Raw genomic sequence first — 15,376 nt, 5'->3', positions numbered from 1 at the left:
GTGCAGTGTGTGGCGTTCCAGAGGAAAGTTTCCAACCTGCTGAGGTTCCAACCACCACAGGTGATGCAGCTGTGACAGCCCTGGCAGGGATGTTTCAGGCCTTCCTGCAGTACCAGAAGGAGAGGGACGAGAGGCAAGAGAGAGAGTCAGCTCGACGGGAGCAGCAGTACAAGGTCCTCAATCATCAGGTCACGCAGATGCAGATGGACGTGGAGCGTACTAGGCATAAAGCTACCTGTTCGGATCAGCCAGTTACACGAGTGCTGGATCATGTGCCTCCGTTGCCAAAGCTACAAGACAGTGATGATGTTGAGCATTTTCTGACTATGTTCGAGAGACTGGCAGAGGTGTACAGGTGGCCAAGGGAGGACTGGGCTGTTCATCTGATTCCTTTGCTCACTGGAAAAGCGAGAAGTGCTTTTGTCGCCATGGCGCCTGCCTTTACCTCTGACTATGATAGAGTTAAAGAGGTAATTCTCAAGAAGTATGAGATTAGTCCAGAGACTTATAGACTGAGATTTCGTTCATTAAACACAGCCTTTGATGAGTCCCCGACGGAGTTGTACATCCGCTTAAAGGACTTGTTTTCAAAGTGGGTCCAGCTGGAGATGAGCAGCAAGACAGAAGTGATGGAGACCTTGGTGTTGGAGCAGTATATGAAGGTGCTGTATCCAGAGGTGAGGACTTGGGTGAAGGAGAGAAACCCCAGCACTGGAGGAGAAGCAGCCGACCTGGTAGAATCCTATATAGCAGCGCGGAAAGGATCTTCTGAGACCTTCCGGTATTCTGGTATCTTTCCGGCAACAAGAGGTAAGTCTGTGGGGTCAGGGGGTAGTTCGTTCTCTCAAAGTCAAGCCCAAATTTTGAAAACTACTCACCTGAAGCCCACACTACCGGTAGCTATACGCCAGACTTTGTCTAAAGACGATATAGTATGTTACAATTGTGCAGAGGCAGGGCATACTAGTCCACATTGCCCTTTGCGAAAACCTAAATCTGCCAGATTGTGTTATGTGCCCCAATCCAGCCCTAAGGTAGTAGTTAACCTAGATAAGGAACCCATCATTTCAGTGTTGTTGAATGGTAAGCCACTAACAGCGTTGGTAGACACCGGTTGTGTACGTACTTTAGTACAGTCACAGTATATAGCCAGAGAGTCATGGACTGAGGAGACCGTAACTGTTTGTTGTGTACATGGAGACAAGTCAGAATTGCCTACTGCTGAGGTGTATTTGGAGGTTAACAATCAGCCATTTTTGATGAACGTAGGTGTTGCCACAAATCTGCCATATCCAGTGTTGCTAGGGACTGATATGCCCATATTAGCAGACTTGGTGCAGGAGACAGCTTGGTGTGGAGTAGTTACTCGAGCACAGGCTCAAAAGTTTACCCAGGTGTCCCAATCCCAAGATTCTGTAGATAGCACCCTTCAGGAGATGCCATTTTTTATAGAGGAAAGTTTAGGTGAAGAAGGGTTGTCCGAGGAAGATAGATTGGACAGACGCAGAAAAAGGGTTGCAGACTTGATGGATAGCGCAGAACAGGCAAAGTATGAGTGGGAAGAACCTGAGATTGGTGAGTCAGATTTGGTCATACCCAGTGAACTAGGGCAGCTTCAGAAAGAGGATGTTACCTTGTCTGCATGCTTTGAGAAAGTTAGCAAAGATGAGACTGTGAGTTCATTTTATGGTGAGAGGTTCCTGGTGAAACAGGGTCTTCTTTACAGACACAGTGAAGAAGGTACACAGTTAGTGGTACCCAAAGCACAGCGCAGGAAGGTATTAGAACTCAGCCATTCTATTCCCTGGGCAGGTCATATGGGATTCATGAAAACGTTAATGAGAATATCCAAACGGTTTTATTGGCCCGGTATGTATAGTGAAGTGAAAGAATATTGCAAGAATTGTCCTGAGTGTCAATTGACAGTTGGCAGAACACCTGCAAAGGCACCTCTTATTCCGATACCTGCAGTTGATACACCTTTTGAGAGGATAGGGGTTGACATTGTTGGACCTGTAGAGAGAAGTCAAAAAGGGAACCGGTTTATTCTGGTAATTTGTGATTATGCAACCAGATACCCCGAGGCCTACCCTTTGAGAGAGGTCACTTCAAAACAGATTGCATCCGCGTTTTTAAACTTCTTCTCGCATGTAGGCATCCCTAAAGAAGTGTTAACTGACCAAGGTCCCAATTTTATGAGTCGCACCCTGCAGCAGGTCTATCAGTTACTGGGCATTAAGAGAGTTCGAACTACTCCATATCACCCCCAGACTGATGGTCTGGTAGAAAGATTTAATCAGACCTTAAAAGGCATGTTGAAGAAGTTTGTGTCTGAAACCGGAAAAGACTGGGACAAGTGGCTGCCTTACCTTTTGTTTGCTTACCGTGAAGTTCCCCAAGCATCCACGGGGTTTTCTCCTTTCGAATTACTTTTTGCTCACCAGGTCCGAGGTCCATTGGATGTCTTGAGAGACAGTTGGGAAGCTAGTGGCAAGCTACCTAAGCAAAATACCCTTTCTTACATCCTCAAAATGAGAGAGCAGTTACAACTGTCATCTACCCGAGCACAAGAGAACTTGCAACAGGCGCAAGTGAAGCAGAAGGCATGGTACGACCAGAAGGCCAGGTCCCGAACCTTTCAATCAGGAGAGCAAGTTTTATTGCTGCTACCGACATCAGAGAACAAACTGTTGGCCAAATGGCAAGGTCCTTACCAGGTGAGCAAGAAAGTTGGTCCTGTAACGTATGAAATCGAAATGCCATCTAGAAATAAACCTTTGCAAACTTTCCACGTCAATATGTTGAAGAAGTGGCACAGTCCGTCTTCACTGCCAGAACCAGCAGGGGCAGCCGTGAAAGAGCTCTTGGTGAGGGCAGTGCTGGAGGAGGACGAAGTAGAGGAGCAGTACTTACCTGTTCATCAAAGTGAGTGCCCTTTAAATCTGCAGCATCTGACAACTGAACAGAGAAATCAATTGCAAGAATGCATACCTGACCAACTGTTCCTGGACACACCTGGGAAAACAGACCTAGTACAACATTACATCTACTTGAAGGACTTGAAACCAATCCGACAACCAGTTTACCGAGTTCCAGAAAGGCTGTTGCCCATCATGAAGCAAGAATTGGAGATGATGCAGAAACTGGAGGTTATAGAACCATCATTCAGTGAGTGGAATAACCCCATCGTGTTAGTACCTAAGAAAGATGGGTCCCTCAGATTCTGTTTGGACTTCAGGAAACTCAACTCGGTGAGCAAATTTGATCCTTACCCTATGCCCAGAGTGGACGATTTGATTGAGAAACTTGGTAGTGCAAAGTATCTTACAACCCTTGATCTGTGCAAAGGCTATTGGCAAGTGCCCTTAAGTCCAGATAGCAAAGAACTTACAGCATTCAAGACACCGTTTGGGCACTATCAATTCCGGGTCCTTCCTTTTGGGCTGCATGGGGCACCTGCGACCTTTCAGAGGATGATTGATCAGATCCTTCAGGGAACTGAGAATTTCGCAGCAGCATATTTGGATGACATTATTATTTATAGTAGGACATGGCAGGGTCATCTGGAACATCTCAAGGAAGTGTTAAGCCGAATAAAGAATGCTGGACTTACCATTCGCTCAGACAAGTGCACTATAGCTAAGACGGAGACCTGCTACCTTGGTCATGTGCTGGGGCATGGAATCATACGCCCTCAGGTAGGGAAGGTTGAGGCCATTAAACAGGCTGAGCGGCCTGTAACAAAGAAACAGGTGCGATCCTTCCTTGGCCTGGTGGGGTGGTATAGACGCTTCATCCCGAACTTCTCTGCGAGGGCCATAGCCCTTACTGAGCTGACAAAAAAGAACAAACCTAACAAGCTTAATTGGACGACAGATTGTGACTGTGCTTTCGTAGATTTGAAGGATGCTTTGTGTAAAGAGTCAGTGTTGCAAAGTCCAGATTTTGAACAACCCTTTACAGTTCAGACCGATGCTTCACAATTTGGCCTTGGGGCTGTGCTTTTACAGGGAGAGCAGGGGCACTTGAGACCCATTGCTTTTATCAGCAGAAAACTCCTTCCACGAGAAACACGGTATTCAACCGTAGAGAAGGAGTGCCTAGCTGTCAAATGGGCCTTAGACTCTTTCAGGTATTACCTCATGGGTAGGAAGTTTAAGTTGGAGACTGATCATCGGGCACTGGTTTGGCTTGGCCGAATGAAGGACACGAATGCCCGTATAACACGGTGGTTCCTGGCTGTGCAGCCATTTGATTTTGAAATTTTGTATCGGACTGGCTCTGAGAACTGCACGGCAGATTTCCTCTCTAGGACACCTCGAGTGGTGTCTAGGGAAGGGGGAGGAAATGTCACAGGGTAAGCCTGTGACTATGCACGGACTGAATACACACGCACGTTTCATACATACATCGGCTTCATGTTAACACGGTCTGTTTGCCGGCACTGACAATCATGTATACACGGACTTTGAATTTGATGTTATTGTATGTTTAAAGGTGTGTTGTGGTGTATTATGTCCTGTATGTTGGTATTACCTACTTTATGTGAGTTATATGGGGAATCAGTGGCTGTAACATCAGTGTATATAACATGATAGGATTGTTGTCTTATGTACAGAAATAAATCACCTCACCATTATTATTTGGTTTATATGGTTTATTAAGTACAGTGTTAAGAGTGATACAAATATACTTACGACATTTGACGAGTCATTTGCCAAACCTGTTCAGTTAAAAATCCGGTCTATTTATACATGGTGTTCGCGCCATCTTGGTAGTCCGTGTGTGTGACGTCACCGGGGGTTCCATCCGTCATAGCTGTACAAAAGAAATGTTTTACGAGTTATTTGTAGTATTTGTGTGTACATTATGTGTGTATCTGCAGATATGAGTTGTTATATGTATTATTGTTGTTATTATTATATGTATATGTGATTTATGTGAAACATACTTACCTTTTCAAATGGTATGTCCCGGACCAGGGGAGGAGTTAGGCCTATAAAAAGGCTCCAGAAATTTAGTATGGGGATGGGAAGTGCTGTTTGTGTCATGCGGCTGCATGTACAGTGACTCATCGTGTGGCGAATAAAATGTGTTCTTGAACCTGACCAATGGCTTCCTCTGTCACTTTGGGCCTCCATCTGCTACTGCTATCTTAACAAACACCCTCAGAGCGCAGAGTTGGTCTGTCTTGAGAGGTTTATACATTATCACTAAAAATCAATTTCCATATTTTCACTTCTGTAACCCAGCAGTTGAAATGTATTATAGGGTTGAGTGCACAATGACTATAGTACATGGACTGAAGGGCCCGAACCTAGAATTTTTCAGTTGCCCTCCCAGATTTTTAACCATTAGGTTACCACCACCCAGATGGAGGTTGTTACTGGTTATGATGGTTAGCAAATCAGTTACTCAGCATGGTGGGGGACGACAGTATACTACCATCCAAAAATACAATATAACATATACAGTCATCTCACAAATTCTGAGCCACTTACATATACAATCTGAAGCTTCAAAAACACACCCAGGCATGACTAAAATGCAGCACTAACTAGGTTTGAGTCAGTTCACCAACTGATTCACAATTCCTAATGTTCATAATGATTTATTTGTTTGTGTGAAGTGCTTGCAGCGACTATAATCTGCCACTTGCTACAAAATTTATTTCCGATTTTCATCCAAAACAAGGCATCCACACATAGCTGAGATGAGCGTTAGAGTGAATGCCACAGAACAGTCACTGTACTGCAAACACAACCGTTGATTTATTTGTTTTTAATGTACCACTGAGAAATGGGCAGGAATTATTAGAAAATATTCAAGTCACATGAACCTAGTTAAAATGAGGACACAACTGCAGTGTTTAATGCTATAAGATATTTAGGACTGACATTTGCAGTTTACGTAGATGTTTAGGGTTTTTTCTTTCTAACTTTCAATAGTTATATGCAATTAATGAGGATAAATCTGAAAAAAACTGCTATGCTCAAGGGTCCTAAGTGGGCTACTCTGGCCCTGGGTCATAACGTTCTCCCTCCAACATCCAGCTATCTCAGTTAAGAAATCTGGTTCTTGACTGTCTCATAGCAGTTCATGTACTCCCTGACAAACATTTACATTCTTATATACTTAAAATTAGAAATTTAGATGGCTCTAAAGATATTTGTCGACATCAACGTGATAATTATCGCTGAAATAATATAGGCTGCATGCGCTTTGTGACATTCCTCTTCAATGAGAGCTATTTAATCACTGAAAACTCTGATTTATGGATGCATACGGACATACCACCCACAAGAAACTGCTTTTTTAACCTCACAGTGTTCTTTGCATAATTTTTCTTTCATTCTTCTTGATGCATGCAGCAAACCTTTAAGCTACATATCAGTAAATTAAAGGGTCAAGTTCTTAACATTCATGTTAATTAAAATGAAATGAAATGAAAAATAATAGCATATGGGGATTAGGCTATGAGTAGTCTATGAAACAGACGTGGCTATTTTAGCTTGCAGTGATAATTACGCAAATTGAGAAAACACTACAGGTTAAAGGGTCTCCAGTCAATGCCAAAACAACCGTGATGTAATCAAACATAAAGCTCATTAAAAAAACATGTTTTTTAAAACAGTATACTAATTAGTTACATCAAGTTACCAAGTCATTCCTGTTATGCAGAACATGTTTAAATCCTTATACTTTATAGAAAATGATTAAATCATGTATTATTCAGTCCAACATTATCCAGTTAGCCCCTGCTGGTAGATACAGTAACTGCAACATTGACATAATTTACCTGCTGCTTACTAAAAGTAATTAGTCACGCTCATAAGGCATAGGTGATTGGCTTAAAATTGCTGGCAACAGAACTGACAAGAGAGTTGTAATTTCTAATTTTGTGGACTAAAACCTCTGTAAGCAAAGCAACTGCTTTGATTAATTATTTGATGTTTTGTGGTATTAAATGGTTTATTTCACACTAAAACATCCATCCTTCCTTATAAAACTACAAAAATGTGTATATTAATCAAAATGTCAAAAAACCCTGTAAGCTAATTCTCAAACTGCATTGTTAAATTTATTATAGAAGTAGGGAGTTTCCATGTTGTAATGGGTGACCCGAAGACTGTTAATGATATGTTTACGTCCTCATCCTCTGAGATATTTGCCAGATAATGACTCCTGTGGCAAAAGAAGGCAACACATGCATAACACAGGTTTAAAAGAATAATACTGACACACTCGCACAGACAGGCGCAGTGCAAATACAGAAGTGATTGTTAACACACACTACCCTGCAAGACTGTTGAACGAGAAACATCAATGTGAAATAAGATGAGAAACTTCTACGTTTCTGTATCGTATTGAACATGCAGAGGCAATCAAATCTGCCATGAGTGGAATGAGATGTGGAGGTTGTATTCATTTTATATTGGATTTTAAATCAGGTTCGCACACAGCACAGGTGTTAAATCACGTGATTATCGTGACCCTGGCTCAGCTGGTGCCTATGTGCAGGGGGACGAGGCATGTAATGCGTGGGTAAAGTCATGCTAGACTGTGTCATTAATTTCTCGCTGTGGTCAGGATTTCAGCTGACCGAAAAATTGCAGATACAAGATGTGTCTGTGGAGTTTGGGGACAAGATGAAAAGTGATGATGAATTTCTTCCTTGGTGGTTTGTGCACACAGAATTAGCTGCTTGAAATCTGCATACAGGTCTCTTTTCCACAGCAAATATAATGCTTGTGTTTTGCAAAATGTAATGCTTAATTTAAGTTGCTGTACACTGAGTTTTTTACGCATTAATTATCACCGACATATGGTGAGTTTTACTCCTACTGCACTTGAGGGAAGCACATAAGAGACTTGTGCTTTGTTTGAGTCGGTGCTGTTTTTTTTATTTTTCCTGTGAGCATTTGTCACGCATGGTTTTAACTTTTAAATTAGCTTTATTCCATTAGACTATTTACAAATTAACGTCAAGCATGTATACAGCTTTATCTGAGTCAAGTCATTCCAACAGAAGTGCACTGTGGCTTCAAAGTCTTCCTAGGAAATGGAATTTATCTGTTAAATCTGCTAGTTTGGCACAGACAAACATTTTCACGGTCGACCATGCAATGTCTTGGCAAAGGATGAAGTGAACAAGACTCATTTCCATGCAGAAGTTAAGCTGCAGGCAACTCATCCAGGCATTCGGTTTTGTCTCTTGGTAATGTGTGGAACGATTTTTTGAAACTTTATTAGCAGAGACATAATCTAAAATGTATGAAGACAAGTGTGATAAGTCTCTTTAATTGGTTCTTGGGAGAGTGTTGTGGTCAAAGTGAATACTAGGGCAGCAGTGACAGTCTTTTGTGCTATTGTTTAGAAGCTCCCAACTGAGTTTATAGGTTCGTTGAGCGAAGAAACAATTATTTTTGAATTAATATGCCACTTAGTTTTAGCCTGCAAGTAGATATTTCCCTTCAACCATCCCTGTAATGACAACCCTGCGCCACCTAGAGGATTTTTGCTTGTACTGCAACAATTCCAACAAGTGTTGCAATTAACAAATTCGATTAAACAAAGAAAACAAATGAAATAAGTTCATTTTAATTTCATTTAAATTTAAAACTTGAGCTTCACTTTTGGTTCCCATGGAATCCATTTGTGTGAAAGACATGCAACCCATTGTCCTCTATACTCTTACCTCTTGTTCCTGCCATTCGAATCTCCATCTGCCTGTTTAGCCAAATGTAATGTGACATTTCTATTTCCCTCTTTGCACTGCATGCGTCGGTCGCTCTGTATATTTACACAAGCTATCAGAGAATGGCGGGCGGAGGGTTCATTTTCTCTCCTCAAACAGCGAGCTGATATTTTGCAGGGAAAGGGCTGCTCGTGACATGAGACAGTTCACTTATGAAATAAAAGTGTGGATCTGCTTTCTAGTCAGCGCTGATTTCAGACATGCATTATTTGAATGGTCTTTGTCGGTCAGTGAATCAATAAGGGATTAACGGAAGGAATTATATATGTCTCAATTTAATGCGTTTTATCTTATCTCAGTGCATGTAGGTTATTGTTAAAATATTTTGAAATAACTGTTTCATCACAAGATATTATTTTTATATTAGTTTATATATTTTAGAGTTCACAATGAACGATTTAAATGTTATTATTCAGTGAAAACGTTCCTATTTGTTATATAAAACAATTATACGAATAACATAATTCGTACAAATGTAATATGTGCATATTCAAATTTACCGCAACGTGATTGGTTAGGCGTCATGCAAGAACCAATGAGCAGTCAAGAACCAAAGTTGTGGTTCAGTTAGTGGAACTCGAAGGAGACCAACATTCTTCAAAATATCTTCTTTTGTGTTCCACAGTAGAAAGAAAGTCATACAGGTTTGGAACGACATGAGAGTGAGTAAATGACAGAATTTTCATATTTGGGTTCGTTTTATTTGTTTATTTATTTTGGAGCTTTATAGCCTATTGTTACCATTCTCTTTCAACATATGGAAAAAGGCAGCCACAAAATACATTTTCATATAAGATCATTTGTATCATTTTATTTAGGATAACAAAACAAAACAAGTAACACACCATGTTTAACACATTAGTAGAAAGACTGCAATAGTATTTTCTTGTAAAACATACTCCAGCATTCTTAGTTTAATTTCCAACTTCACAGTGTAGTCTATATAATAATAATGATAATTATTATTATTATTTCAATCCTTTTCAATTAAAATGACTATTTCACAGCATATGCAGCACCAGGAGGCCCCTCTTGTGGTATGTAAGAACACTTCAGAAGAGCACACTTGCTCACCCATTCCATGTCCACCACACTATGTTAAATTTAGCATGCTTGGAATAAAAATACCCACTGTCTGCTAACTTTGACCATTACCACTAGGCACAAATCTGACCTCTGTCAGCAACCCTCTATCAGTAAATGCCAGAGAAGGTATAAAGGTCTCAACGAGTGTAAAAGTCAGTATAATGAATCTGATAATGGTGTCCCACCTCCCTACTGAGTCTCCTCATGCATCACATCCAGTCTCACGCTGTGTGTGGGGACAGATTATCTCGTTATCAGTGACCGGCGCTGTGCGGTCAGCCCTCAAAGTCTTTCACAGTCAACATGGAAATCAGAGGAAGGCTCTCATACACAAGTAAGAGTGAGAGATTAGCAGTGTAGTGCAAGTTTGTGTTGACTCTTTTATCATTTCCTAGAATATGGTGTGCCTATATCTCATTTAGAAGCATCCTCATCCTCTAGATTGACTGGCGGTCTCATGATAGTGGTAAAAATAGCATCGGCCCACTCAGAGTTGATTTAATTTACGAGTCTGGTGTCTCACTGTGAGAAGAGTGTGATGAGAATAGGGAAATGGAGTGTAACTATATGCACACTCTCTTAAGCTGAAATTGAAATCTGCGGATTTTGACTTATTGGATCAGAATGAAAGTGAAACTCAGGGAAATGCAATTAGGTACAAAAGTAAATTAAAAATGAATGTTGCAGTTGTAAAGAAAAAAATACGTTGGGTGTTACAGACAGACCCCATGAAATTGCTGGACGTGATCGGTTTGCCGTCTTGCGTTGATGTATTTCCTACTGCAAGTATGTGATTTGAAATCTGTCATCTTTGCTTCTGAGAACCACAGTTTTTAAGCCAATCTCATGAATCAGAACCAAATGTCACTCTTGAGTTTATTTTATTTACATATACTAGGACTACAACAGCTTATACGGGACACACTTTTTAAAATATAAAGCTATTTATATATAAATATAAGACTCATTTCTACAATGAAAAATTAAGTAAATGTGTAATAAAATATGATAAATGTGTAAAACGTGATAGGGAAATTAATGGTTAGTGGAAATTAATGAAAAATAAATCAATGGATAACATGTCACTTTTTCTGCCCACCATTATATTACTGTTAGATGTAAACCTGAAGACAATCTATAAATATAATATAATCTATAGAATAAAAATAAACTGTATTTTTTTTAAATAAATATAAATAATTATTATTAATTATTATTTAACTTTTCTGTGGACCCATAGCACCCACTTGTGGCCCCCTAGGGTTGTTGTATAATTTAATATTTACATTTTGTTTTTAGGATTTTTATAAACATTTCTTAATCTTGGAACAATGCATTTTGAGATTGCCTCCTCTGTGAAAGATTCATGCTGTGCTGCCTTCGAATTTGGCCAAGAGAAGATGTGTTATTAAGCTGCATAATTAATATGCCAACATCTTATAACAGCCTTCTCAATAGGATAGCGCCTAAGATGTCTTAAGATGCGGCCTACGGTAGCAGCTCACTAGGTTTTGGAAGAGAGCTACGGGGTCTTTAAGGAACGAAATGCACATGCTGCGCTCCACAGAGGCTCATATGTGCATCTGTGTGTGGCGTGCAGCTCGATGGGGAATATTAGATGTGATGATTTCAAAGAGAAAGAATGACTGAGAGAGATGGTATGCACTAGAATGCTGATGGGGCCTGGGAGTAAACCGCTATATAAGCCTTTAATCTGCAGGTAGCTCATTGTGCTCCTGGGCGCATCAGAGAAGCGTGAGTAGCTGTGTGAGTTATGGGACGCCGGCCATGGGAATAGCGTGCGATAGGAGAATGAAGAGAAAGATATGCGCGAGCTGATTAATAATGAAGAGTTATAACAGCATGGCAAAGCTTGGGCAAACATCTCTGCAGACTGTCACGCCACATAGAGCAGAACTGCTGCCTCCATCTGCTGGAGCTCATGTCCAGAAGCACCAGCATGCTGATGTGAGCGGTAATGGAGATGATGATGGTGTCTGAAATCACCGAGATGGGATGGCTGGCATCTCTCTGGAGGACATTAGCGAACTGGCGTATTTGTTGCGGGACCCTGTCTGTGCCTGTGTGAGGTGTGTAGGAGGGCGGGAGAGCATGCACGGCGAGAGGAGAGGAAATCATTCATTTTGTGACCCATGTGTTCAGTTATGGAGAGACCTTGAGCACTGTGTGTGTGTGTGTGTGTGTGTATTAGAAGACAGTTTTTAAATGTGAGGCTGTGATGAATCTGAGGTGAAAAGGGAAACCAATAATAATGGTCAGTAATGGAGTCTAAAAAAAATAATCTGATTTCTGTTTGTTTTTAAACAGGTAGCCATGGATAGCCATACTCATGCCATTGGTTGAGGTGCACAAACAAAGCAATGGTTTGATAGCACCACACAGAAATAAACCCAAATGTCTTTCTTATAGTTATTTCTGCATAGAAGAGGAGAAAATATTATCATAAAATAATTACACTCTTCAGCCTCATAAAATCTAGATTTGTTTTGTCACTTTTAGTTCATCTAGTCCAGAGGTGCCTAAACTTTTTACTACAAAGGGCCACATATTAAACTTGATCGTTGGCCAAAAGTAAATGTTAAATTATATTGAACTATATTATATAAAAATTGTACATAAAAAAATACTTGCATTCTTTAAATTTCAATGCAAAAATAAAACAAAAATTGTTAAAACAAAAATATAAATTAAATGAAGATATACTGTATACAGAAATAAAGATATGCTTCAATGATATGTTCAATGAAAAAAAAGCACTTTTGTTTTTATATGACTTTTTTTGTGCAGTTCACTTATACTGCTGAAGTATGCTGCAATTCTTTGGAATATAAAAGCACAGTATATATATGGTTTTATACTTTTTTTTGGAGGGGGAGTAAATACATTTATTCAGAAAGGACACAATAAATTGACAGTTTACGTTGTTACAATAAGAAAGATCATGTGACATTGAAGACTGGAGTAATGGCTGTTGAAAATCCAGCATTACCATCACAGGACTAAATTACATTGTAAAATATATAAAAGAAACAGTTGTTTTAAATTATAATATTTCATAAAAAAACTTTTTTACTGTATTTTGATAAAATAAATGCAGCTTTGGTGAGCTTAAAAGACTTCTTTCAAGAGCATTAAATATCTTTTGAACAGTAGTACATACAGTATATAAATAGAGAGAGAGGGAGAGATACAGGTACATGACATCACAATCAATGCTACCAGAAATGATTTTAAATTTGTTTGGCATGCTGTTCACTGACCGCATGGCCAACTTTAATGCACCAGTGGTCACATTTCCCATTTCAATTGCTTCATTTATGCCATTCTTTGGTGTGGTGGTGCATGACTAGTTCTAGCTGCTGCAAACCTCAGATTGCCTTCAACAAAGTGATGTGAGATGTGAAAAAATACACAAGGCCATACATCTTTTATTCCTTATTTCCGTTTCTACCTCAAACACTTTGACCCTCGAGACAGTTCGGCTAATTCTTCTGACCAATTTCAGTGGATGAATATACAGACCACTTGTGAGTGATAAAACCACATTAACCTTGGAATATGTGACCCATTTTTCTGCTGTCAGCCAATCAAATGCAGAGCCGCAGCATAGAGACATAGTTTCAAACTGACAGGCAGACCCTTTATGCTGTGTCACTGTGCATGTTACACCGGGTTTGAGTGGCATATAGATCTGGGTTACTGATATGCTCTACTCTCCATTTTTTTTTATTCCCGGAGACATTTAGGGCCCTGATATTTCTGGCTGGAGGATGGCTGGCTAAATTCTGCCAGTCCCTTGTTCTTTATGATGTGACTAGTGCAAGACAGTTACCCATATTTCTTTGCAGAGCTGCAACCAATTACAGAGCCCAGTCACAGTAGACAGTAGGACAAATGCCAAGAGCACAGAAGCTTCTTGACTGGCCTCCATGTGGCCTCCCTTTACACAATCAGACCATGACCCCCTTTCGAATAGAGACGTTTCAGGAGCCGGTGTCATATGCAGTGAAAACACTTTGCGGGTTTCTGTTCCTTTGTCAATGTGTACATTTGCTCTATATGTATCACACGTGTTCAACAGCACCACATAAAGCCTGATTTAATTCATGCCGTTCAGTTTGAATGCCCGCACACCTTTTGAGGGATGCAAACCTAAATATCTGTTTGCATCAATATTTTATATCAGCGCTTCTCTCATGTGCATGTTACCTCGAACAGTATATGAAATATTTATTATGGATAAAAAAGGCCAAAGCAATCACAGTGAGGAATGGGCCACGGGAAAGGACCTGGCATGCATACTATAGCAGGGCGGCTCTCTTAAATTCAAAAGTTAAAGGCTCTCAACAGCTATTATGATATGCCCTTACATGTCAATGCCCTCATGTCTCACCACTGTGTCTCCCTTTTTACTTTACTTGGTAGAAAGACTATAAAAAATGAACATAGTAATGAACATTGCATTAATAATGAACACTGTATTTTCTGTTTTCTACAAGAAAAGCATTGCTTGATTCAATAACATGAAAGACATAGAAGAAAATGAAATGTGACAGAAAAAAAAAAAATTTTTTTTATTTGTATCAGAGTTGCATGGAGCTCAGATGGTGTACCTACATGTCCTAATAGCCACTGAAAAGTCCCCATCTGTGTTTCTTGATGTTTATTGTGGATTAGATATACATTTTAGCCTGCTAAACAAGAACAGACATTTGAATCAACAATCCATAATCATTTTCCATAATTGTCTGTATGCAAATAAGAATAAATGTCCTTGTGATCATGTAGAATTGAATGAAAGCATGCCGTCTTGAGTTGCGCTTCGTAATTGCACAAATTGATCCCTGTATCAAAACGGGAAGAGTCGGGTGAATCATACAGTTCAGAGCAAATGTGTTTTCAAATATTTCAATATCTGAGAGAGCAGCAGGGAAGAATGAAATGGCAATGTGTTCTGTGAGAAGGTTAAAATGTTTTCTTACCCATTAGGATTGTATTTAATAACCACCGTGCAGTCTGAACTACAGCACATGGCATCATTTCTTGGAAAATTGTGTTTTCCTGTCAATTAGGGAATGCGGGGTGAAAATGCAACATTGTGCAATTTAGATTTTGGCCTTCTTAAAATGTCAAACAATCAGCAGTATACAGACATTGACAATCAGTTTACATGTGTGTAATAATTAAGGATAACTAATTAATATTGGGGTCCACGATTAGTGTTGTTGACGCTGGCACAGTGCGGCAGAGCTGTTTTTTATTCTATGGAAGTCTTAGCAGTTTATTAGGCTGTCAGAAGTGGAGTCCCATCCCATCTTGTGGCATGTCTGAAAATAGAAGCTCAACTTTTTGGCTGCATCTGATCCATTATTTTTTTAAGTCAGTTTTCTCTCTTATATGGCATTGCTACTGGCAATAAATGGCAGGGAAGTTACAGTATTAACCATCTTATTTGGGTATATTGACAGGCTAAAATAAAACAGGATAAACCGCACTTGACAGTGCATTAAG

Source organism: Barbus barbus (genome assembly GCF_936440315.1).
Source record: "Barbus barbus genome assembly, chromosome: 33".
Lineage (NCBI taxonomy): Eukaryota > Metazoa > Chordata > Actinopteri > Cypriniformes > Cyprinidae > Barbus > Barbus barbus.
This window is presented reverse-complemented; position numbering follows the sequence as displayed.